Source organism: Schistocerca serialis, chromosome 5 (assembly GCF_023864345.2).
Source record: "Schistocerca serialis cubense isolate TAMUIC-IGC-003099 chromosome 5, iqSchSeri2.2, whole genome shotgun sequence".
Classification (NCBI taxonomy): domain Eukaryota; kingdom Metazoa; phylum Arthropoda; class Insecta; order Orthoptera; family Acrididae; genus Schistocerca; species Schistocerca serialis.
Genome location: NC_064642.1, coordinates 467,829,194 through 467,856,703, shown reverse-complemented (window position 1 = coordinate 467,856,703; position 27,510 = coordinate 467,829,194). Strand labels below are relative to the sequence as shown.

At 41.3% G+C, this 27,510-nt stretch overlaps 1 protein-coding gene across 1 annotated transcript in view; it reads right to left on the bottom strand.

Moving 5' to 3' along the window:
• The window catches only part of LOC126481067 (methyl farnesoate epoxidase-like), a 226,414-nt gene that overhangs the window by 197,864 nt on the left and 1,040 nt on the right, over nucleotides 1–27,510 (bottom strand). The gene's annotated exons all lie outside the window — the stretch shown is intronic.

Genomic DNA, 27,510 nt, shown 5'->3' with positions numbered 1-27,510 from the left:
GGTCAGATACATCACATGATCACACTGACAGAACCACAGGCACATAGACACAGGCAACAGAGCATGCACAATGTCGGCACTAGTACAGTGTATATCCACCTTTCGCAGCAATGCAGGCTGCTATTGTCCCATGGAGACGATCGTAGAGATGCTTGATGTAGTCCTGTGGAACGGCTTGCCATGCCATTTCCACCTGGCGCCTCAGTTGGACCAGCGTTCGTGCTGGACGTGCAGACCGCGTGAGACGACGCTTCATCCAGTCCCAAACATGCTCAATGGGGGACAGATCCGGAGATCTTGCTGGCTAGGTTAGTTGACTTACACCTTCTAGAGCACGTTGGGTGGCACGGGATACATGCGGACGTGCATTGTCCTGTTGGAACAGCAAGTTCCCTTGCCGGTCTAGGAATGGTAGACCGATGGGTTCGATGACGGTTTGGATGTACCGTGCACTATTCAGTGTCCCCTCGACGATCACCAGTGGTGTACGGCCAGTGTAGGAGATCGCTCCCCACACCATTATGCCGGGTGTTGGCCCTGTGTGCCTCGGTCGTATGCAGTCCTGATTGTGGCGCTCACCTGCACGGCGCCAAACACGCATACGACCATCATTGGCACCAAGGCAGAAGCGACTCTCATCGCTGAAGACGACACGTCTCCATTCGTCCCTCCATTCACGCCTGTCGCGACACCACTGTAGGCGGGCTGCACGATGTTGGGGCGTGAGCGGAAGACGGCCTAACGGTGTGCGGGACCGTAGCCCAGCTTCATGGAGACGGTTGCGAATGGTCCTCGCCGATACCCCAGGAGCAACAGTGTCCCTAATTTGCTGGGAAGTGGCGGTGCGGTCCTCTACGGCACTGCGTAGGATCCTACGGTCTTGGCGTGCATCCGTGCGTCGCTGCGGTCCGGTCCCAGGTCGACGGGCACGTGCACCTTCCGCCGACCACTGGCGACAACATCGATGTACTGTGGAGACCTCACGCCCCACGTGTTGAGCAATTCGGCAGTACGTCCACCCGGCCTCCCGCATGCCCACTATACGCCCTCGCTCAAAGTCCGTCAACTGCACATACGGTTCACGTCCACACTGTCGCGGCATGCTACCAGTGTTAAAGACTGCGATGGAGCTCCGTATGCCACGGCAAACTGGCTGACACTGACGGCGGCGGTGCACAAATGCTGCGCAGCTAGCGCCATTCGACGGCCAACACCGCGGTTCCTGGTGTGTCCGCTGTGCCGTGCGTGTGATCATTGCTTGTACAGCCCTCTCGCAGTGTCCGGAGCAAGTATGGTGGGTCTGACACACCGGTGTCAATGTGTTCTTTTTTCCATTTCCAGGAGTGTATGTGTGTAATCTGTAGACACAGAGAAGGGAAATTGTGCGAGATTTTCTAGAAGAATCTGAAGTCGATAACAGTGAAGAAAAAACCAGGACATCTAGTTATGACTTCGATGGTAAAGTATGAAGAAGGGCAGTGTTTTGCTGACAGTAGCAGATGGACTATGACTGCTTAGTGCTAGTTGCTGGACTGAGCCAAGAAGACGTGATGCCGCCCAAACGATCTGTCACCGTGATGCTCTCGGTGGTACTGTGCCATCATCAATGCTTATACACCAAGGCGCTTGCACCACGCAGCCGTACGTCACACGTCACACATTCCCGGCTCATACACAGCTCCGCTTAGCTGACCAGCGCAGCCACGCCCCATGCATATAGCCACCTCCGTGTTAATGTAGCAACTCACGTCATGTACCTGCATAATGATACCGCACCAATCACGTTGTGCTATACTGTCGTAAACTTGTCGATGGCGAACATATTCCTATGCCGCCAGGGCTTTATATGCACACGTGGCACCTCACGCTGGCAGCCTCGTCTTTCCCGGACTTCACTACTGCTGATACCTTGACGCTACACCATTCGATTCGCGCTAATAAGGAGATCGACTACGCTTGGATTTTTACTACTTGGCACTCCACACATCAGATTCATCCACGGACCTTTCTTATCGCCATTCCAGTGGCAGCACTAGCCTCGTCACTAACGTGTTGTTTATTGTGTTTTCTGTCTTCACTGATAAACGTTGTTGATCACTTACACCTTCTGTTATTTGTCGTTCCACCATTCACGGATGCTACGTTTTACCTTAATTATTTTCTTATACGGTCACCTTACTTGAAGTTTCTTGATGTAGTAGACCTGCTATGCAGTGCCACCAATTATTGCCACGTTACTTCGTCACCTCTTGCATAGGCTCGGAAACTGGAAGAAGGAAACTTTGTGGTATTTAAGTTACGTAACTATTTTTTAAATATGTCTTCTATATTTTGTAGCTCTTATGTAACAGTTACAACGTTGGGTGAACACATCTCTTATTACATCAACGTCTCTGAAGAGAGTCCTCAAACGGAACACAATTTAATCTCAGAATAGAAAACAATGTCATTTATCTTAACCCTTAATCAACTGTTTTATGCAATTTGTCACTGTCGGCAGCTCCTCTTGTTCTCTGTCTTCTAAAATATTGTCAAGCCACGATGCCAGTAGGAGCTACACCACAACAGCAGGTGGGGGCGCTCGATTTCCATCGCGCTTCGCGGATGTCCTGCCATAGGTGGATGCTCTACCTGATAAGGAAACAGTAGTAATAATGCCTGTTATGGGTATTCAAATAATTGCTGTCACAGTAAAGGTAAAGATGTCCGTGAACGTGAAATGATGTTGCCTATTAAAATAAATTGTATGCAGTTGTATCAGAACTTCTTCATGATTTCTGGCTTGAGTGTTGACATATTAATGGGTACAGACTTTCTCTGCAAATAAAAAGGGCAGTTGGATTGTAATGTTGGAAATAAATGGGAGAAATGTGAGTGTACTATTTTCTAGGAAAAGAAAACTGACAACAGAGGAAAGGGATAATATTCTCGTTAGGTACTGTAGGATAAAGCAAAAGTTGTAAGTGTATGCTGAATACGGTGATGAAGTGGGAATGGATCCAAAGAAATTTCTGGCAGTGCAAAATAAAATAGATTGAAAACAGAAACAACTTTTTGAATTAGGTAGGAGCTTGGGATAAAGACTTAAGAGAGCATTGCAGTCTTTGCAGTGTTAGGTGACAGACATCACTTGACACGCAAGTTATTGGCAATATTACTTAAGTCCCTTTCATAAAGTCAATCTTCCTCTTTTGTTATTCTGAACTGTATCCATCACCTTTAGCCTCCTTTGCTGTCGGAAGTTAGTAGAAGTGTCAGATTGCACTGTCATGTTGAAAGCTAACTCTTGATGGCAATATGTAAACAGAGGAATGAAGAAAGTGTTAATGAACTTAGAAGTATGTAAATAAAGGAAGTAGTCTATGAAACAAGAAATTAATGATGAAATAAAGTAACTTTTCGTTGAGAGGTGTGTTGTCGAATGGAAAAGTAGGTACTCAATTTTGAAGATGTGACATAAAGAATACCAAATGTGACCTGTAAAGGATCTTATTAATATGTGGAAACTGACAGTGAATCTGAGAACTGACATAAGATCTGTTGCAGGAATAGAACGTGACCAGATAAGAGGTAGCAACCAGAATTTGAGAAAACAATGTAGTGGTGCAGGAAGACAGTAATTTGCTTTATAGTGAGGGAAGACTGAATTTATAAAAGCAGATGGTAATGTAAGGGTTTTAGTGAGAAAAAAAGTGGAATAGATATCTTAATGATGATATGTTCAACCTAGAAGTGCGAGAGAGTAAGAACAAAAGAATGTGATAAGAACATTTTTATAGGATAATTTCACGATTTAGTACGTAATCCATTTTTGTATTAAGTAAAACTTTTACTACAAAGACTCTGAGCAGCATCGTGGCTTACCTACAGTATACATGACTGTGTACAAAACATGAAGAAGAAACTGTTAAAAATAATGGTAACCATGACATGTTGTAAATTTCGTAAAAGAGTGATTTGTGCTATATTTAAGTTTCTTTCGATAATTTTGAAAAACTAGTATAAATAATAGTCTGTATTAATTTAGTACGTATAGAAGATGCTGGCTTCAACAACCCAATTATTCCTTAGGTTATTGATTTTATTCCTCAGTGTGAGAGGAATAGTATTTATAAGTAACTTCTGTTTTGTGCCATTTAATAGAACTGTTGTTGTTGTTGTTGTCTTCAGTCCAGAGACTGGTTTGATGCAGCTCTCCATGCTGCTCTATCCTGTGCAAGCTTCATCTCCCAGTATTTACTGCAACCTACATCCTTCTGAATCTGCTTAGTGTACTCATCTCTTGGTCTCCCTCTACGATTTTTACACTCCGCGCTGCCCTCCAATGCTAAATTTGTGATCCCCTGATGTCTCAAAACATGTCCTACCAACCGGTCCCTTCTTTTTGTCAAGTTGTGCCACAAACTCCTCTTCTCTCCAATTCTATTCAATACCTCCTCATTATTTATGTGATCTACCCATCTAATCTTCAGCATTCTTCTGTAGCAACTCATTTCGAAAGCTTCTATTCTCTTTTTGTCTAAAATATTTATCGTCCACGTTTCATTTCCATACATGGCTACACTCCATACAAATACTTTCAGAAACGACTTCCTGACACTTAAATCTATACTCGATGCTAACAAATTTCTCTTCTTCAGAAACGCTTTCGTTGCCATTGCAATTCTACATTTTAAATCCTCTCTACTTCGAACATCATCAGTTATTTTGCTCCCCAAATAGCTCCTTGATTACTGTAAGTGTCTCATTTCCTAATATAATTCCCGCAGCATCACCCGACTTAATTCGACTACATTCCATTATACTCGTTTTGCTTTTGTTGATGTTCATCTTATATCCTCCTTTCAAGACACTGTCCATTCCATTCAACTGCTGTTCCAAGTCCTTTGCTGTCTCTGACAGAATTACAATGTCATCGGCGAACCTCAAAGTTTTAATTTCTTCTCCATGGATTATAATACCTTCTCCGAATTTTTCTTTTGTTTCCTTTACTGCTTGCTCAATATACAGATTGAATAACAGCGGGGAGAGGCTACAAGCCTGTCTCACTCCCTTCCCAACCACTGCTTCCGTTTAGTGCCCCTCGACTCTTATAACTGCCATCTGGTTTCCGTACAAATTGTAAATAACCTTTCGCTCCCTGTATTTTACCCCTGCCACCTATAGAATTTGAAAGAGAGTATTCCAGTCAACACTGTCAAAAGCTTTCTCTAAGTCTATAAATGCTAGAAACGTAGGTTTGCCTTTCTTTAATCTTTCGTCTAAGATAAGGTCAGTATTGCCTCACGTGTTCTGACATTTCTATGGAATCCAAACTGATCTTCCCCGAGGTCAGCTTCTACCAGTTTTTCCATTCGTCTGTAAAGAATTCGCGTTAGTATTTTGGAGCTGTGACTTATTAAACTGATAGTTCGGTAATATTCACATCTGTCAACACCTGCTTACTTTGGGATTGGAATTATTATATTCTTCTTGAAGTCTGAGTGAATTTCGCCTGTCTCATACATCTTGCTCATCATTTGGTAGAGTTTTGTGAGGACTGGCTCTCGCAAGGCCGTCAGTGCTTCTAATGGAATGTTGTCTACTCCCGGGGCCTTGTTGCGACTCAGGTCTTTCAGTGTTCTGTCAAACTCTTCACGCAGTATCGTATCTCGCATTTCATCTTCATCTGCATCCTCTTCCATTTCCATAATATTGTCCTCGAGCACATAGCCCTTGTATAGACCCTCTATATACTCCTTCCACCTTTCTGCTTTCCCTTCTTTGCTTAGAACTGGGTTTCCATCTGAGCATTTGATGTATATACAAGTGGCTCTCCTTTCTCCAAAGGTCTCTCTAATTTTCCTATAGGCAGTATCTATCTTGCCCCTAGTGAGATAAACCTCTACATCCTTACATTTGTCCTCTAGCCATCCGTGCTTAGCCATTCTGCGCTTCCTGTCGATCTCATTTTTGATACGTTTGTATTCCTTTTTGCCCACTTTATTTACTGCATTTTTATATTTTCTCCTTTCATCAATTAAATTCAATATTTCTTCTGTTACCCAAGGGTTTCTACCAGCCCTCCTCTTTTTACCTACTTGATCCTCTGCTGCCTTCACTACTTCATTCCTCAGAGCTACCCATTCTTCTTCTACTGTATTTCATTCCCCCATTCCTGTCAATTGTTCCCGTATGCTCTCCCTGAAACTCTGGACAACCTCTGGTTTTGTCAGTTTGTCCAGGTCCAATCTTCTTACATTCACACCCTTTTTACAGTTTTTTCAGTTTTAATCCACAGTTCATACCCAATAGATTGTGGTCAGAGTCCACATCTGCCCCTGGTAATGTCTTACAATTTAATACCTGGTTCCTAAATCTCTGTCTTACCATTATATAATCTATCTGAGACCTTCTAGTATCTGCAGGATTCTACCATGTGTACAACCTTCTTTTATTATTCTTGAACCAAGTGTTAACTATGATTAAGTTATGCTCTGTGCAAAATTCTACCAGACGGCTTCCTCTTTCATTTCTTAGCCCCAATCCATATTCACCTAGTATGTTTCCTTCTCTCCCTTTTCCTACTCTCGAATTCCAGTCATTCATGACTATTAAATTTTCGTCTCCCTTCACTACCTGAATAATTTATTTTACCTCATCATACATTTCATCAATTTCTTCATCATCTGCAGAGCTAGTTGGCATATAAACTTGTACTACTGTAGTAGGTACGGGCTTCGTATCTATCTTGGCCACAATAATGCATTCGGCATGCTGTTTGTAGTAGCTTACATGCAATCCTATTTTTTATTCATTATTAAACCTACTCCTGCATTACCCCTATTTGATTTTGTATTTGTAACCCTGTATTCACCTGACCAAAAGTCTTGTTCCTCCTGCAACCTAACTTCACTAATTCCTACTATATCTAACTTTAACCTATCCATTTTCCTTTTTAAATTTTCTAACCTACCTGCCCGATTAAGGGATCTGACATTCCATGCTCCGATCCGTAGAACGCCAGTTTTCTTTCTCTTGATAACGCCGTCCTCTTGAGTAGTCCCCGCCCGGAGATCCGAATGGGGGACTATTTTACCTCCGGAATATTTTACCCAAGAGGACGCCATCATCATTTAACCATACAGTAAAGCTGAATGCTCTCGGGAAAAACTATGGCTGTAGTTTCCCCTTGTTTTCAGCCGTCTCAACGGATACCCATCCGTTGTGGTTGCACCTACGGTACGGCCATCTGTATCTTTGAGGCACGCACGCCTCCCCACAAATGGCTAGGTCCATGGTTCATGGGGGGGTTCAGAGAACTAGTTGCAGAAAATCCTCTATTAATTTATATACATTGAGGAGAATGACTAAAATATTTAAAAGTGTAATGAATACTGTCAGGGTAAAGATGTAGAGAAAGAATATGCACTAATATTTATCTTTCACGAAGGTACTATGTAAATTAAAGTCTCAGACGAAACTATGATTAAAGGAAAAGTCGACATGTAACTGAACCATGGACTGTATTTAATATGAAGGTGGAGTGTTACGGAAAACTAAGGTGACATACTGATGTGAAAAACAAGAAAAAGAGTCCAAGTATAAAAGGATGCTAAGAAAGGTAAAACATGAATTCATTTATGCAGAAAGAGCTATAGTTTCAAACGGTGCGGGACGAACACAGGAAGAGAGTAGACACAGGAATAATCAATTATATAGTTGTAAACTGTCGTAGCTTTGTTGGAAAAGAACCAGATTTCCAATAATAGAAATCATTGAATCTCAAATCGTTACAGTTACGGAAAGCTGGCTAAGGCCGAAAATAAATTTTTAGAGGGGATCTAACAGTGTTCAGAAAGAACAGATTATCTACAATATGTACCAGAGTATTTATTGCCGTCAGAAATAGTTTACCTTGTAGTGAAATTGAAGTAGGTAGTTTCTATGAGCTCCTGTGGGTAGCTGTTATACTTGACAACCGGAAAAAATTAATGAATAGTTCCATTTACCGACCCTCCAACTCACATGGTGCAGTTTCTGAAGAGTTCAAAGAAAACTAGAGTTTCATCGCAAGTGAGCATACCACTCATACAATTATAGTTGATTGTTTATAACAAATAATCCTGATTAAATAGGGAGAATCATGACAGAGAGAGAGCGATTAGTGACTACAACGTGGTTGTAGCTAGACTGAATACTGTGACATCCAAACCCAAAAAAAAAAAAAAAACGCAAAATACATCTATTTAAAAAAGCGGATAAAAGTTCGCTTGACGTTTCCCTAAGAGAGGGTCTCCACTCCTTCAAATCTGGCTATGTAAGAGTAGAGCAGATATAGTTTAAATTCAAAGAAATAGTGTCGACGGCAGTTGAGGGGTATATAACAAAAAAATTAATAAAAATGGTACTGGCCCGACATGGTTCACAATACAGTTCAGAGCATTATTGCAGAAGAAACGAAAACAGCATGCCGGATTTAAAATAACACAAAATGCCCAAGATTGGCGTAGTTTTATAGAAGCTCGAAATTTAGCACGAACTTCAATGCAAGATGCTTTTAACAGTTTCAATAACGAAAGTCTGTCTCGAAATCTGGCGGAAAACCCAAAGAGATTTTGGTCGTATGTAAAGTACAGCAGCAGCAAGACGCAATCATTACCTACAACGCGCGATACCAATGGTAAAAATGCCGATGGTAACTAAAGCAGAGTTATTAAACACAGTTTTTCGATATTCCTTCACAAAGAAAGACGAAGTAAATATTGTAGCACCGAAATCAAGAACAACTGCCAAGATGAGTAATTTAGAAGTAGATATTCTTGGTGTAGCGAAGCAGTTTGAAACAATTACGAAAGGCAAGGCTTCCGCTCCAGATTGTGTACCAGTCAGATTCTTTTCAGAGTATGTTGATAAAAGAGCTCCATATTTAGCAATCATATACAGCCGCTCGATCGAATAAAGATCCGTACTCAAAAACTAGAAAATTGCACAAAACAGCCAAAAAAGAAAATAGGAGTAATCCGCTAAATTACAGACCCATATCAGTAACGTTTATTAACGATAGGATATTGGAACATATACTTGTCTCGAAAATTATGAATGTGGATTTATTGACAAGTAGCGAACACAGATTCAGAAAATATTGTTCTTGTGAAACACAACTAGCACTTTATTGTCACAAAATACTGAGTTCTATCTATAGTGGACGTCAAATTTTTTCCATATTTTTAGACTTCCAGAAGCTCTTTATTTGACACTGTTCCTCGCAAGCAACTTCTAATTAAATTGGGTACCTACTGAATATCGTCTCAGTTGTGTGTATGGATTCTTGATTTCCTGAGAGAAAGGTAATAATTGACGGAAAATTATCGAGTAAAACACAAGTAATATCTGGCGTTTTCCAAGGAAGTGTTATAGGCCCTCTTTTGCTCCTGATCTACGTAAGCGGTTTAGAAGACAGCCTGAGCAGCCCCCTTAGACTGTTTGCAGATGATGCTACTATTTACCGTCATGTAAAGGCAGCATATGATCAAAACGAATTACAAAATAATTTACACAAGATATCTGTATGATACTAAAAGAGACAATTGACTCTAAATGATGAGAAATGTGAAATCCAGATGAGCACTAAAAATAATCTGTTAAATTTCAGTTACTCGATAAATCAAAACAATCTAAAAACTGTAAACCAACTAAATACTTAGGGATTACAATTACGAGTAGCTTAAGCTGCAACGATCGCGTAGATAATGTTGTGAGGAAAGCAAATCGGAGATTGCGATTTATTGGCATAATACTTACAAATATAACATGTCTACTAAAGAGACTGCTTACACTACGCTTGTCCGTCATAATCTGGAGTTCTGCTTTGCGTTGCGGGATCCTCATCAGAAAGAATTGAAGGAGAACATCGAGAAAATTCAAAGGAGGGTAGCTCGTTTTCTGTTATCGCGAAATAAAGGAGAGTGTCCAGGAATAGATAAACAAATTCGGGTTGCAGCCACGAATACAAAGCCGTCTTTCGCTGCGATAGAAGCTTCTCATGAAATTTCGACCACAGACTTTCTCCTCTGACAATATTTTGTTGGCGCCAACCAACTAAGGGAGAAATAATCATCATAATAAAATAAGAGAAATCCGAGCTCGCGATGAAAGATTTAAGCGTTCGTTTCTCCCGCGCGCTGTTCGAAGGGGAACGGTAGAGAAGTAGTTTATAGATGTACGATGAACCCTCTGTCAGGCACTTCATTGTGAATTGCAGAGTAATCATACAGACGAAGATGTGTAGCATGACACAGGCTCACTGTAATGCTAAATGGGTAGGAAAATTTGATATGGAGTGATTAACATTCTAGAGATGCACTCCAGAGGGCGTGAAAAGAAATAATAAGCCATGCGGATTTAAGTTATTCAAAAGGTCACAGTTCATACAGAAAACCCATAATTTGCAAATTCGGCTTTTGCTTTTCGTCACTCCACAATCTTTTTAAGACTTTAATTCCTTAAAATTAAAACATCTTTCCAGCGTTTAATGTAAACTTAGCCGATCGTCATATTGCCTGTGTCGTGAATTTATTCTAGACTCTACAAAGCAGTTCTCTTTCCCACAAAAAGCGCGTGAATGCTCTCACTTCTGACGGGCTGTGAGTTACCATAGCCAATCAGGTTGCAGTTATTGACCTTGCTATTCCATGTACATTTTAAAATCGATTTATAAACAAAGAATTTCAATAAACCCACAAACAGCTGAATAATTCGTTCTTTACATTCATTATATAACTGAATTATTGGAGTATGTTTATCGTTCCCCAATACCATAAAGACAGCGAATTTTACATTACCAATTTCCGTTGGTGTATATAACTAACTCACATTATGCAGTTACGAATCCTCAAGTTATCATATACTCAGTTAACAGAAATGCGAACATGCACATATCGCATATTTCACATTCTTCTCTTCTTTCACTCTAATAATCAAACACGTGAAATTCGCAATAATTAACATAAGACATATTAGCAGAAGATAAACGATTTTGCGAAAAATACGTTGTTCGACAGCTTAAGGTTTCATTACCCGTTCAACAGTGATACCTCTCTGTAGGAACCGTAACTACTAGCACCTAAATAGACTATAAGAACAGACATCTGCCGCAAAAGGGTCGTGACACAGCGTCTGTATACGACTACATGTTATTGTCAGACATGTTGTATGAGTCAGTTATATTACTCTGTAAGTGTAATTGTTTGTGACTTTTGTGTGTAATGACGTTTGTTGCAGAAGGGGAAGTTTACTCTCTGATGTTGTTGTTGTTGTCGTCTTCAGTCCAGAGACTGGTTTGATGCGAACATGTACTACCAGCCGATCCCTTCTTCTAATCAAGTTGTGCCACAAACTTCTCTTCTCCCCAATCCTATTCAATACCTCCTCATTAGTTATATGATCTACCCGTCTAATCTTCAGCATTCTTCTGTAGCACCTCATTTCGAAAGCTTCTATTCTCTTCTTGTCTAAACTATTTATTGTCCATGTTTGACTTCCATACATGGCTACGCTCTATAGAAATACTTTCAGAAACGGCTTCCTGACAAATCTATACTCGATGTTAACAAATTTCACTTCTTCAGAAAGGCTTTCCTTGCCATTGCCAATCTACATTTTATATCCCCTCTACTTCGACCATCAACAGTTATTTTTCTTCCCAAATAGCAAAACTCCTTGATTACTGTGTCTCATTTCCTAATCTAATGTGAAACAAATCATTATAAGTCAGGGATCAGAAGTGTAAAGATGGTTGGAAGGAGCATGTTTGACTGGGAGGGACTTCTTGAATGAGATGTGTAAGAATTGTCTGTCGACATGTTTTCAGAGAGCCAAACAGACACAACACACTGTCGTTGTTAGTGGGACACACACTGACACTATTGGTTGTGTCTGCGTGATAAGCGAAACGGGTGAAGAGTGATAAGAGACAGTGACGTACACTACGATTCCAGCCTTTGTCTTTCACCGCTGATGTCTTCCTCCCTTTAGAGTTTACGTCCTTTTCCACATGCAAGTCAGACGGTTTGACGTGTTTCTTGCAGAACAATACAGATAGTTATTGTCCTGGGGTTGGATCTAGAGCTCCTCTGCGTGAGTACTCTTATGTTAAAATTTCACTAAAATAAGGGTGTCATCTTTCAGAAATCTTCCCATATTCTCTTCTTCGTCACTGTAGCTCAACGAAAAGGGAGGAGGACCTGGAGAAGATGATTCCGTTACTAATTTTCTACTTCTACAGATACGTCATCTACAGGGTGACCCAAAAATTTAGGATTAAAAGTATATAAAAAATAGAGGATAATAAACAGTATTTTTACACACGGAATCAACCGACCGAATGGATTATTTCATGCAATACGATATCTTGAAAGACAACCGTGTATTACCTATGTTTAATAACAAGCAACTGCCTGCCATACTGACTTTGACCGCGGTACCAAGAAAAATAAGATTCATTTATCTGTGACGTGCCCACCGTGGAGTTAACGACAGTTATTTGTTCTTGAGTGATTGTCGGAAATGGTTCACTACAAAAACTTGCAGACATGTATTTAACAACGGTAGGGCAGGTTGTAATGCCAGCAAAGACAAGCCTTCGCCTTTCTAAGATAAGGGTGGTAAAGATATGGTGAGGTAGATTACTGCAGTCCTTTCTTGTTTGGCGAGTATTGATTTATGGCCCTGTTTAGTTGCCTGAATGACTTTGAACCCATAAAGGAGCCCCATTTCCCAACGGATACAAATTGACATGTGCATCTGCACGTGCAGATATTAGTTTCAGCGTTTATAGTTCCTGTTAGTTATGACGCGTGGGCATTCATTGTTGAATTCAAGAGTGTAGGCGCAGAAGACGCCCTATAGTGGCGTAGTTCCACCTTGAGTACCCTTCTAACTAAAAAATACGATCTGGGTCTTGCTGCTTGAATTTCCTATGCATTTTTGTCCTTCATTGAACTTTGGGAATATCCGATTCCACCATGGCTGTGTGCTGTTCATGCAATGTGGTGGGGCAAGCATATGGTGCCTGGTTTCAAGTACTGTTTGACACGATCTTCCGCTGCTTGCGAGGTCTTTCTATCACAATATAGTATGGGAAGCCTGTGGCCACTGTAACATTATAGGGGATTTCGAAAAATCGTCTCACTTTGAGTCTAATGTAGTTTGTCTTAAGAGAACCTGGTAACACAGGAGTATTAATATTATAGCAAACGTAGCAGTTTTTTCCACAATACAACCTGTATTCTTTCATGTATATCACATGCTTCTGTGACACATTCTAATTCTTATTCTTTCTGCAAATTGGTTGTTGTTGTTGTTGTTGCTGTTGCTGTTGTAGTGACGGTGGTGGTAGTGATCTTCAGTCCGAAGACTGCTATTCGGTCCATCTTCTCTACATAATTACTGCGACCCAAATCCAACTGAACCCGCTTACAATATTCATGACTTTATTCCCTTTACTCTGCACTTATCTGGCCAAAGATCCTGTTATTCCTTCCATGCACCTCACTAATTGCCACCATAACTTCAACCTAACTATTTCTATTTTTCAGTTTTCTAATGTTTCTTTCCGTTTAAGAGAGTTAACATTTCACACTCCGACACGTAGAGCACCTGAATAGTTTTTTCTGATGACGACTTTCTCCTGAGTAATTTCCGACCGGAGATCCAAATGGAAGACCATTTTACCTTCGGAATATTTTACCCAGGAAGATGCCATAATTATTAAGCCATGCAGTAGACTTACAGGTTCTTGGGAAACATAACACCTGTAGATTCTCCTTCCATTCAGGCGTTTAGTGTTACAAGGCCAGATCAGTCAATCACCCAGACTGTTAAGCGTGCAGTTACTGAAAAGGCTGCTGGCCGTCTGTAGTAACCTCACGTTTCATCTGGCCTCCCAACAGATGCTTCTCTGTTGTGGTTGCACCTAGGCTACAGCTGTCTATATCTTCGAAGCACGTTAACATCTCACCATGACAGGGCTCGTGATCCAATATCCGTTATATTCTAGCACGTCGAAACTTTAATTCATTATACTCCAAGACTTTTAGTATTCATTAACTATATGATGAACGGTTGTCGTTTCGAAAAATTAGGCCACCTTTCTTTTCTCTTAAGAGATTTCAGTGCCCCAGCCATCTCCTCTCAAACATTTCCAGTGTAGAATGGAAATACTTTATGGAATGAACCTTCTCATGGTTTTATAATTATAAAAGCGTTCATTAGCACTGGAGAGTTTCTGTCTCTAAGGGAAGCTTGATAGGGAGTACTAGCTTCCGAGTACTCTTGGTTGTGGCGGGGGTGGGGGATGGAGGCAGGGGTGTTTATGCTCTCTCACGGCACACCAGTCTTGCTGGGAATGTTTTATGTGCCAACACTATGGTAAATATCCATGTACAACAAGATGACACAACTGTCGTTGATTACGTCGGGTTGCAGTTTGGATATCGGATTATAGTGTCGAAGTGTCGAAAATCGTTCTTCAAACCGACATCGGGCGAATTGAATAGTCATAAAAATAGGAATGTCCCGTTATTTTAGGGTATGAAAGCTGTTTTTCCCTAATAGCAAGTGATATAGCTACTCGTTGCAAAGTACAGCCGTCAGCATGGTCGTTGAAATATATTCATCAGATGTTCAGTGTTTGAAAAGAAGATAAGTTTAACTGATTTGTAGTTTTACGTTGAAGTACACGTCGATGAGCCACACATAAGAAAATCAAGTTCCTTCGACAGTTTATGAACAGTTCGTGCTAGTGGTAGCTTCTTCAATGAAGGACTGCTTCAGTGCGAGAAATAGAAACCTTAGCATCACTACAATTGTCCCTCACAGGCGAAATAATTGTAACCAGAGATAATCGTTACCTCCTGTTCACAGGACGAACGGATGCACAGACTATTGAAACTGGTTCTATGTTAATACTTAAGTAGTGTGTGCCACTGGTATTGCGATACTTACGTACTTTAAGAGAAAACAACCAGACCATGAGCAACAAGCAAACAGTCATCAAAAGAAATAACGAATGTTTTGCCATAAAATCCGGAAATATCGAATTTTCCAAGTGTGTAGACAAACAAAGATCCAGAAATACGAGAATGCTAAGCTGCAGCTGGAAAAATTAAAAGCATAATTTCAAAACCAAGACTTTCAAACGTGAGACAATCACAAAAATGGTCTGATCAAGGCAGCAGTCAAAACGGCATCGTAAAAAAAAGAAGAAGTAAGAAAAACAGACATGTTAGAACGATCAACGCGATAATGCTCTACAAGTAAGACAGCAGGCAGGAGAAAAGTGGAATGCAAATAAAAGTCAGGAAGACAGAAACAACCTCATAAAAAGAAGAAGAGAAACCACTAGAACTTTCAGTAGAGATAGAGAGAGCCCGTTATGCGAATGCTGTGGACAGGACATACATCCTAACGGAATATCTGAGATTGGCTCGGGAGGTGTACTGCAGATTGCTCAGAACAGTACTTGGTGGTTCCGTGACTAGAAACACCACCACTTAAGATGGGCGAAATTTTTCTCGGTATTTCGCCAATAATCATTCTGAATCCATTCTACGCTGTTAATAAGCAGAGTTTCCGGTTCCCTGCTGTCAGATCTGGTGTTAGGGGACAGCAGTGAGAGTCGCTTCGCATGTTTCTGAGATGTTCCACATAGATTCTCTTTCTATTATCATTTTTCTTAAGTCATCGCAGTGCTCAAATCTACAGAAAGACAGTGCTTTTCTGATTCACCAACATAGCCCAACTCCGAGGAGGACTGAATTCAACCTTCTACTGGATTCAAGGGAGACGAGCTGTTGCAAACTGAAGCACTGAATCGCACCGGGCAACTGTTTCTATTACGTAATTCAAAGATTACCATAGGCAAATGTAGTAATACTGCACTAATCCAGTGTTTATAAATACTGCCATAGAAACACGAATTTCAGGTCTGCAGTAACATAGACGAAAATATTGGGTGATCGATATTAGTATTCTCTTTTTGATTTCTGTTTATTTTTTCCAGAGGTTAGGCCGTGTGCTGGACCAGGATTCTAATCTATAGACAAAGAGTGCTCCTCCGTTGCCGTCTTCATTTCAGTATAAGTGCTGAATCTTGCGTCATCAACCATCTGCTTTATAACAGCCATATCTACACCTGCCTCTGTCAGAATTGCCTCCATGATCGTCGTACTATGTGCCCGAACGTCCATCTTCTCGATTCATTACGTTCTTTAAACGATGCGACACACTACAGAGGCTTACCACAACTTGTTATTGGATGTTGTCGGGCTCCTTCTCTCTGCTGAACGTAACATCTTGCTTTTATCGATGTTTAAAGAGAACTGGCATGCAGAACATCAAGTTGAATAGCTTGTTCTGTATTTCCCTGTCACCTTTCAGCGACGATGCTTTTCTGTAGATAACAGCAATGTTAGTGAACCATTTGAAGTTGCTTCTGATCGTATATGACAAATCATTTACATGTTTTTGTTGAGGTATTCAGTCAGAGGCTTGGTTTGATGAAGCTCTACACTCTACTCCCGAATTCAAACTGATATTCCCCGTGGTCGGCTTCTATCAGGTTTTCCACTCTTCTGTAAATGATTTGCGTTAGTATTTTGCAACCATTACTTACAACCCAGTAGATACGGCATTTCGGATTGCGAAATGTGAAGAAATTTTGATTTTCTGGTGTGTTGTAAGTATTATCCCTCTGATGAGAAATCCAAGTTTTAGATGTTCTCCCCCTGGTGCGCTATCCACCATCTTGAACAAATTGCTGTGAAATAGTACTTTTCTTAGTTTTTTCCACTTTCACTCAAATTGTTAATGCAAAAATTTGCACTAAAGTAAATTACTAAGGAGAAACCACCGACATATCTAACTTATTGAGATTTCTTGACTTTTTGCAGGTTTTTACAGCGTCTTATCTCAGTAGCTATTTCGAATTTTCCAATATATTATGTATGAAACTTGCATGAAGTTCAACGCTCTTTAAAACCGATAACTTCAAATTTTTGCCTTAAATGCACTGAAAGCGAGTCACCGAAGAAAACCTGAAAAAAGTGCCATTCTTTAGCGGTTTTTTCAAGATGGTGGATAACGCATAAGGGGGAAGATATAAAACGTAGATTTTTCACAAGAGGGAGAGTACATACAGCATACTTAAAATCAAAAGTATTCCACATTTCGCAACCCAACCCCTTCGTCTGATGTAACTTTACTAGGCTATTATTAAACTGATAGTTCGGAAATATTAACACCTGTCAGCACCTGATTTTTTTGGAATTGGAATTATTACAGTTTTCTTGAAGTCTGAGGGTATTTCACCTGTCTCATAGTTTTGTTACGGCTGCTCTCCCCAGCTATTCCGATGCAATGGCATACGGTTACGGAACGTGATATACCATGAAAACCTTGAAGAGTATTTCTTTGCCTGTGTGATACGTTGATTAAAATTCCATTGTTGCGCGATATTATCTGCAGTATAGAGAAAAGCCATTTCCACGTATAAAGAAAGGTGTGAGTAGGTCTATCGGCTATTGGGTGAGTATAACGGTAGTGGAACTTTTCAGATGGAGATCGATACACATCACGCCTAGATGACATACACGAGCAGATTATTGTCATCTTTCCGACTTTGGGAAAGATTGAGTCATTGCCATGTGAGACCATGGATCATATCGCACAGACAGTTAGCTGTGGTACAAGTATTGCAGAACGAGTCGTGACAACATGGACACACGACAACAGTACAGGGAGGTGAGTAGGCATAAGTCCTTCCACAAGGACTACTAGAAGATCACTGGATTGTTCGACAGGCTCTCAAGAGTAGACTTATGACAACAGCTGAAATCCGGGCAGATTTTGCTGGCCAGAGTGTCACCATGAGATGTCGGACAGATGGGTTGAAATCTTGAGTTGCCATGTGTCGTTTCCCGGTGACATCATATCACAAATACGAAAGACGTAGATGACGTAGAGCCAGAGTCGACTGGGACACTGAGTGGTAACCTGTGGTGTTCAGCGAGTCTCGCTTCTGGCTGTGGCGGCCAGATCGAGGACAGTGTGTCTACAGACGACCTGCTGTAAGGTCACAGGAAGCAGCGACTCTCCAGACTTATACCCTCCAAGTCCTAGAATCATTGTGTTGGAAGCTAATGGTCTTGACAAGAGCACTAATTTGGTAGTTGTTGAAGGGTGGATGAATGCTCACCTGTATGTGGAAAGGATGCCAAACCCTGTTGTCATATCCTTCGTGATCAGAATACCAAATGGCATATTCCAGCAGAACAATGCTAGATCACACAATGGACCGCACACCACAAATGTCTGAGGAATGTAAGAATCGTTTGTCGGCTATCTTGGTCTCCTGATTTTTCGGATGTCGTCCTTGCACTTTTCAATTCATTGTCAAATATTATTAAATGTACAAGAAATAATATATCTTTACCAGATAATACCTGCGGCTGTGCACGCATACCAATAGTTTTGTTATGGTGAGTGACTGTGAGTAAGTAAGGTATTGCGTAGGCAATAACGTCAGCTCTCCTCAGGAGACTGCCTGAAGTAGCTGTACGTTATCCAACGTGTGCTTTATGCAACAAATTTTATAATTTCTTAACATGGCTTATCTTTAATGAAGCAAAAAAATATGTTGCATTCCCTACTTCACCCTCTTAGGAGACGATTTTCTTTTATTTTCTAATGTAGCCTATGTTCTTCCTCGGGGTTCAAGCTATCTCCATACCAAACTTCATCGATATCGGTTCAGCGGTTTAGTATTGGAAACGTCTCGTACAGAACTACTTTCACATTTTGTCAGCATGGATAAAACTTTAAATTGCAATATCTTTCTTTTCCTTATCAGATTTTAATGAAGTAAAGCTTATGTCTTACCCCAAGCCACTCTCAAGTTACCTGTGAAAAACCCATAAAAATATGTCTAGTAGTTTTGGAGACTAGCGTGTTCGAAGAGACAGACTGAGAGACGCCACCATTTTACTGTTTTATTGTTAGTAATGATTTAAATCTAATGTAAAAAGTACCTGCTTGAACCCCATTTTAAGCAACGAAATAATTGTTTTGTAGTAGGAAACAGAAGCTTTTGTCTGAAACTGTCATGTAACACATACAATTGCAAATTCCTGTTAACTGTATGTGACAATATGTATTTTGATCTAAGGTGGCAAAGAAAAAATACTGTGCGCTACGACACTATTTGTAATGGTCAGTTCTAAAAATATGTTATGTTGTGTATCTGTATGTTACCGTTCTGGACTGTTCCTTTTTTAACATGTGATACAAAGTGCAAGACACTTTCATTGCCGTTATCAGGCTATAGACTTCTGTGCTATAGAGTTTTCATTCAGTACAGTATTATCACCTATTTCTAAAAATCATGATCTGCGATTCTACTAAAAAGCATATTACACGTTGCGGAGTGCGACGGGAACTATTGCGTCTTTCGTTTGTGTGGTGCCACGTTTTCCACGTTTTGTTGGCGTGGCTGCGGTTTCTGCGCTCTTTTGCAGCCAAGACAGATGCGAAGCTTTAGAGAACAGCATCGAACTGGATTCCCCAACATTTTCTCCTCGCTTCTTCGTACCTACCCTTACCGCGTTGCAGAAATAGGACCAGTCCCACACTGTGTCGTGCGGAGGTCAACGCCGTGTCCCTGGACACCCCTTTCCTTCCTCATCAGCACTATATGAGGTGTTTCAAAAAGTACTTCACAACTTAAGAAATTCACATAAATTTATTGAAACAAGATATAGAGCTAGGTTTAGTGTTATCAAGTTCTTTGACCTTCGACTAAATATGCATGTGGTTTCCGTTGGTTATCCTTCACACATCCCATCGGAAGTCAATTTCTTCCCAATCTCGCTGTAGCATTGCAGGTGTAACTTGCTCAGTGGCTGCGTAAATTCTTGCTCTAAGTTAAGGTAGAGAAGCCGGGGCACAGAAGGTACAAACACGGTATCCTTTATGAACCCCATAAAAAAATCAAGTGGTGACAGGACTGGCGAACGGGGCGGCGATGCAATTTTCGCATCACGGCCTGTCCATTGACCTGGGAAGCGGTCACTGAGAAAATTCCGTACATCAGCCAGTTAGTGGGGTGGTGCACCATCTTGCATGAAGTAAACATTTCGTTCTTGGTCATCCTCATCGATCTGTGGTATCAAAAATTGTTGTAACGTATCCAGGTACACTATCACGTTGATGATTCTCTCACGGAGCACCCCGTTTCTGCAAAACAATTATGCCACTCATAAAATGTAGGCCTACTAGAAGGATCTTTAGCGTACTTGGTACGGAAACTACGCTGAACTGTTGTCGCCGACTTCGATTATTCAAAACAAAACAAACAGCTAGCACGCTCAGGTCCAGTGAAGGGTACCATCTTAAACGCAATTCCCACTAGCGCTGCTTAGGGTGCTATTCGGCTCTATCGAATTAAGCGAAACAAAACTTGATGTATTTCTCTTCAAACCGACACTATAATTACCTCTGTAGGTACTATGAATTAATTTATATGAATTTTCAAAGTTGTAAAGTACTTTTTGAAACACCCTGTACAATCAAAACTATAGTACACTCGGCCAGCATCTTCCACGATCCCAGAAACATACCTTAGAGCAGATATTACATTTTGTTCATGCACATACAAAACCTGAGGCGGCTTTCTCACGGTATATTCAGTTTCAGACGGTAGAGCCGCTGAAATAGTCTCTGAAGAATATGGACATGTTATTATGTAGATGTGTCCATCTATTATTTAGTAAAGAAAATATTATTTTCTGTGATACAGGTGAGGCAGAAAACTGAGATTTCAAGATCGACAACATGTCTTTTCCCAGAAGTTGATACCTTCTCTGTTTCAACGGGACTATACAGCGCAATATTGAGCAGTACAGTTACATATTCTGCAGTTCAGTTAGCATAGCTGTATAGAAAAATGTGAAACTGGGGACACGAGAAACATCTTGGTCCATTCCGACGCTGTTACGTCACTTCTACAGGCCAGGCTGAGTGAAGTTTAGGCCTTCGCCCACGCGCATGTAGTCTAGTGCTGAGCATTGGTTATATTTATCACGAAAGCTTAAAACATCCATCTTCGTAAACACATTCATTCAGCTTAAATTAATCCAGTCAAAATAGCAAAGAAAGAAAGTCTGAAAATCGTACAAAGCACTTATAAAATGAAGTTTAAGAACCAAACGATTTCTTGTAGATATCAAAGGTGTAAAAGTGGTTTTTTCCCTAAGATTATATCCTGCTCCACCGCCTTTGAAGAAATTAAATTCTATGCTTGTTATTATCGTTGATATGCAACATGATTTTCGCTCCTACTCAGAAACTTATTTTTAGAGTTTTAAATTTTTGCGTAAGATAAAATTATTGCCGTAAAGTAAAAATATTTTAATGAAAATTTTCTAGTCTTAAGAAATTTTTCTTAACTTGTTGGAAGCACTAGATTTACTCATTTGAGTTCCAGAAGATTAACTAAAAAAGTGACCTCCATAATAATCTTGATAACATTGGTACCAAGCACTCTCTGCTACGGGACATTCATACGAAGCACCCCCTCCCACCTAACACTGGTAGGAAGTATCCTCTACCAGCAACATTTCACTGAGCACCATATGCCACGCTACATCGGTGGAACATTTCGTGTGTACTAATTCGATGTTGTTAGCTTTTAAATATCAAAGCAATTTACCTGCAGAAATGTATTGGGTGTATTACCATTTTTTGAATTGAATTGGTGGTAGACTTAAGGATTAAATGACGAGAAAGGAGAGGAGAAAACGGCAAAAAAGGACTTTACAAAATATAGCGTGAGAAGAAGGTATTTTTGGAGAGAGAAACGAGGGACTATACGGGATATGGGAGACAACAAAGGAAAAGAAAGTGTCTGAGTGTTAAAAATGCCAGATTACAAGTACAAAGATCTTGGGTTCGGTCCTGGTCAAACCTAAGATTTTTGTCTGCCACTTACCGCTTCTTTCATCTTTGGCTGTATCTGTTGCTATGGAAAATGCCGTGGTTTGGAATTCACTTTAAACTGTAGGCCGGTCCGTAGGTCGGAGGCAGGCAAACACATACACTCTCCAACAGGACCATGTCTCGTAAAACACTGTGATGTCCAAAACAATCTTCAGATTGATAACGATCATTGATGAAAAACTTTTTATTGTATATACAGGGTGATTCTTATGAACGTTTAAAAACCTCTTAAGCGACAAAGGTAAGCTGAGACAAGACGCATAGGGCCGCAGATGTCGGGAAATACCCCAAAAGTGGATGTGACGTCAGCAGATGACGTACCTCTCGCATGTGCTTGGCTCCATGTGTCTCATATTAATTTACTTTTCTCCTCGTCGTATGCATCGCTTCGGGGTTTTTTAAACGCTAAAGAGAAACACCCCTTATAATGACAATGGAGCGTGGTTTTTATATGTTTTTTAATTAACCAAACCAGTGTCGAGCACTTGTTCGTCGTCGGTGCTACTATATTTCACTTTTAAGTGTTCATAGAATCATTTCAGCCGGCCGTGGTGGTCTAGCGGTTCTAGGCGCTCAGTCCGGAACTGCGCGCCTGCTACGGTCGCAGGTTCGAATCCTGCCTCGGGCATGGATGTGTGTGATGTCCTTAGGTTAGTTAGGTTTAAGTAGTTCTAAGTTCTAGGGGACTGATGACCACAGATGTTAAGTCCCATAGTACTCAGAGCCATTTGAACCATAGAATCATTTCATATCTTCTATTTGATTATAAAAGCGGAGAATTTTGCTTTCAAACATTAGTGACGTATTTTGTTGCAAGTCTCTTGAGATACTATTAGTTGTAAACCTCCGATAAAGTTCTTGCAGTCCTACACATCTTCAGACTCAGCTAATCAGTCGTACCGAAATATGCAATTTCTAGATTCTTGCTCCCAATTTACAACTGAGTACGTTATACAGTAGGAGTTAGCGCAGCAACAAGTGTTATCCGCCGTCAGCAACTGATACACAGAAGATGTGTAGGGCGTACCTCCCGGCGCCACTATATAGGGTGATTCTACACTTATGCTCATAAATTAAGGATAATGCTGATATATGGTGAAACAACGCTCTTGTGGGCGGTCTGCGGATTTAAATCACCTCGGGGTTGACCATGCGGTGCATTTGACCTGCGGTCGTCGCACGGTGCCGCTGGTAGCAGTCACATACGCAGAGGTGTGTTGATGCATGTCAGAGTACGGTGCAGCGAGTAAGTGTGCAGACTCCTTCAGACGTGCTAATGCCGACTGTGTTGAAAATGACCCAAAGAACACACATTGATGACGTTATGAGGGGTAGAATACCAGGGTGACTAGAGGCTGGTCAAACACAGCAGGTCGTAGCACAGGCCCTTCGTGTGACAAAAGTGTGATCTCAAGATTATGGCAACGACTCCAGCAGACAGGAAACGTGTTTAGGCGCTACAGTAAGGGACGGCCAGTGTACAACACCACAAGAAGACCGATATCTCACCATCAGTGCCGCAGATGGCCAAGGAGTACTGCAGGTAGCCTTGATCGGGACCTTACTGCAGCCAGGAGCAGTTGTCTCCAGACACACAGTCTATAGACGACTAAACAGACATGGTTTATTCCCCCGGAGACCTGCAAGGGGCATTCCACTGACCCCTGGTCACAGGCGAGCCCGCAAAGCACGGTGTCAAGAACACAGTACATGGGCATTGGAACAGTGGTCCCAGGTTATGTTCACGGACGAGTCCAAGTATAGTCTGAACAGCGATTGTCGCCGGGTTTTCATCTGGCGTGAACCAGGAACCGGATACCAACCCCTTAATGTCCTTGAAAGGGACCTGTATGGAGCTCGTGGTTTGATGGTGTGGGGTGGGATTATGATTGGTGCACGTGCACCCCTGCATGTCTTTGACAGAGGAAATGTAACAGGTCAGGTGTATCGTGACGTCATTTACCATTAGTATGTCCGCCTTTACAGGAGTGCAGTGGGTCCCACCTTCCTTCTGATGGATGATAACGCACGGCGTCACCGAGATGCCATCGTGGAGGAGTAGATTGAAACAGAAGATATCAGCGAATGGAGTGCCACCACATTCTGCAATTATCCTTAATTTATGGTTCAAATGGCTCTGAGCACTATGGGACTCAACTGCTGAGGTCATTAGTCCCCTAGAACTTAGAACTAGTTAAACCTAACTAACCTAAGGACATCACAAACATCCATGCCCGAGGCAGGATTCGAACCTGCGACCGTAGCGGTCTTGCGGTTCCAGACTGCAGCGCCTTTAACCGCACGGCCACTTCGGCCGGCTTTAATTTATGAGCATGAGTATAATTAACGTTTAAAAACCTCCGAAGCGAGGTAGTTGACGCTCAGACATGTAATGTAAGGTAAGATACATGGGGTCGCAAATGACAGGAAATATCACAAAAGTGCATGACAAATGTTGAACATGTGACTTCAAAAGATGACGTAACTCGCCGCATTGCAATGGTTGAGCATATCTTACTGCCGTACCTGGTCATACCAACCCAAGTCTTGCAGAAAGTATTTTTTTCATTGCCTGAGACAACTGCGTTTTTACGTTGAGGTATTAATTTATTTACCGGTCTCGCGGTCTCCGCAGGTTTATCGCAAAATACAGCACAACAAAAATCTACCGTATTGTGTCACAAGTAAATGAGTACTAGCGTCCGGATTGCTTCATTACCACTAACTGACCTGCGTTTTCTTTACTACATAATGTCTGTAAACAAGGGAAGAAGGGGGAAAGTAAAGGAACACAAAATAAGAGCAGCTTTTGCTTGATGACAGCAAGGACGATTATGTAACATCTACATTTACAACAGATCACATTTACAGCAGATGTTCAAAATTTGCACCTTCTGCTTGAATGGAATAATTGAGTAGCTCAATCACCCCTTCGCACATGCGCTTGAGAATACCCTCCGTATTTTGGTTGTGATGTCACATATTCGACAATTGTTATCCAGCTTTGGGGTATTTCGCGACATTTGTAGCCCCATATGTCTTATATTAAATTACTTTTCTCAGCGCCATCTACATCAACAGCCGTGTTTGCGTGTTTTGACAGACCGACCTACAAATTAACTTCGTCAGGATGTCGCGCAAGTCGGACCACACGACAGCCGAAGCCTCCCACCACTTCACCTACGCCGGCCGCGGTGGTCTAGCGGTTCTAGGCGCTCAGTCCGGAACCGTGCGACTGCTACGGTCGCAGGTTCGAATCCTGCCTCGGGCATGGATGTGTGTGATGTCCTTAGGTTAGTTAGGTTTAAGTAGTTCTAAGTTCTAGGGGACTGATGACCACAGATGTTTAGTCCCATAGTGCTCAGAGCCATTTGAACCATTTGAACTTCACCTAACAAATTATGCCGTGTGTAGTGCTGTCGTGCCAACCACCCGAATAAACTTCATCTTTTGTCACAGTGCGCGGTATTCAATGCTGCTCTACAGAGTGCGAAGCAGACGAAACTGTGACAGAGTTTCTGAAGAAATTTAATGACTATAGACGTTTGTGGCAAACGTCATGCGACAACTATAGCAATATAGATACAAGAAATGAAGCATTTTTTTTCTTTTTTAATGAATTCATAATGGTTTCATGTGGCATATAGAGAGAATAAATGTCAGTCCACCTTTCGCATTTCTGTTTTTAGGTTTTATTGCCGATGTTTGTCGTAAACAGAATCTAAAACCCGACATATCTACATTTAATGGACGTTAATTCAATAAACATCCTTGCTTCATTGGTGTGTTACAGCAGGCCCAGTCTATATCTAATCCCAGTGCTACGAAGGGCAAAGTGCGCTTTTTTTCCATTTCTAACTGTTGCCAAATGCCACTAGACGATGTGCGCTAGCACCATGTTAAGTCTTTCATGTTCGAATGTGAAATGAATTTCTCTAACTTACGGGTTATCCTTTAGGCTACGTATATAAATAAATTAATAACGTTTACGTGAACTTCTTTTGTTTTATCTATCTTCCTTTACCACGAGATGTTTCTTCAGTCAATGAAAAACCACACTGCAGGTTTCAGGAATAATTTTAGTAGATAATTGTGGGAATGCAACATCACTGTACCCTCTTATCTTCTGCTATTAAACAGAAATCGTAATGTAGCTAGCAACCTCTCCTTGCAGCTTGCAGCCTCTCTCATGACTGTACTGTTTGTCATTAAGAATGGTCTGATGATGTTCAGCAGCGCCGAAATGCATGTTTCATCCGTTGTTAGATAATTACGAAAATCATTGGCTTCCAGCTTCTTAACCGTTCAAGACCTGAATTTTTCCTGGAGGAAGGAAAATTTTTCTTTATTTAGCTATGCTCTTAGGTGACTTTTTAATGATTTTTATGCAAGATTAAACACAAATACATACCCGTTTCCAAAACATACATTGTGTATTTGGCTTAATTTTATGGAGTGAAATAACTAATTACGAAATATTCTCTATTGTGACCCGCCAGGTTAGCCGAGATCGCTAATGCGCTGCTTCCTGGATTCAAGTAGGCGCGCCGGCCCCGAATCGAATCCGCTAAGCACATTAACGACGAGGGCTGGTGTGCTGACCAGCCTGGATGCAGTTTTTAGGCGGTTTTCCACATCCCACTGGGTAAATACTGGGCTAGACCCCATGTCCCCCCCACAGTTACACGACTCTCAGACATTTCAAAACGTTCGCACTATTTGATGGCTTACACTAGACGCAGACAGCTGGGGTACACTACTGCCAGGGGTACAGGGTGGTGACAGGAAGGGCATCCAACCACCCACTGACATGAACATTGCCACATACATAGTAACATGTACGACCCCGCGTTGAAGTGGGACAAAGGCCCAAGAAAATGATAATGATGAAATATTCTCTATTGTGATAAATAATAAATCGATCATTCAATAGTTATCCTGCAAAATAATAATGTTGTTGTTGTGGTCTTAAGTCCTGAAACTGGTTTGATGCAGCTCTCATGCTAATCTATCCTGTGCAAGCTCCTTCATCTCCCAGTACCTACATCCTTCTGAATCTGCTTAGTGTATTCATCTCTTGGTCTCCCTCTACGATTTTTACCCTCCACACTGCCCTCCAATGCTAAATTTGTGATCCCCTGATGTCTCAGGACATGTCCTACCAACCGATCCCTTCTTCTAGTCAAGTTGTGCCACAGACTTCTCTTCTCCCCAATCCGATTCAATACCTCCTCATTAGTTACGTAATCTACCACCTAATCTTCAACATGCTTCTGTAGTACCAAATTTCAAAAGCTTCTATTCTCATCTTGTCCAAACTATTTATTGTCCATGTTTCACTTCCATACATGGCTACACTCCATACAAATACTTTCAGAAACGGCTTCCTGACACTTAAATCTATACTCGATGTTAACAAATTTCTCTTCTTCAGAAACGCTTTCCTTGCCATTGCCAGTCTACATTTTATATCCTCTC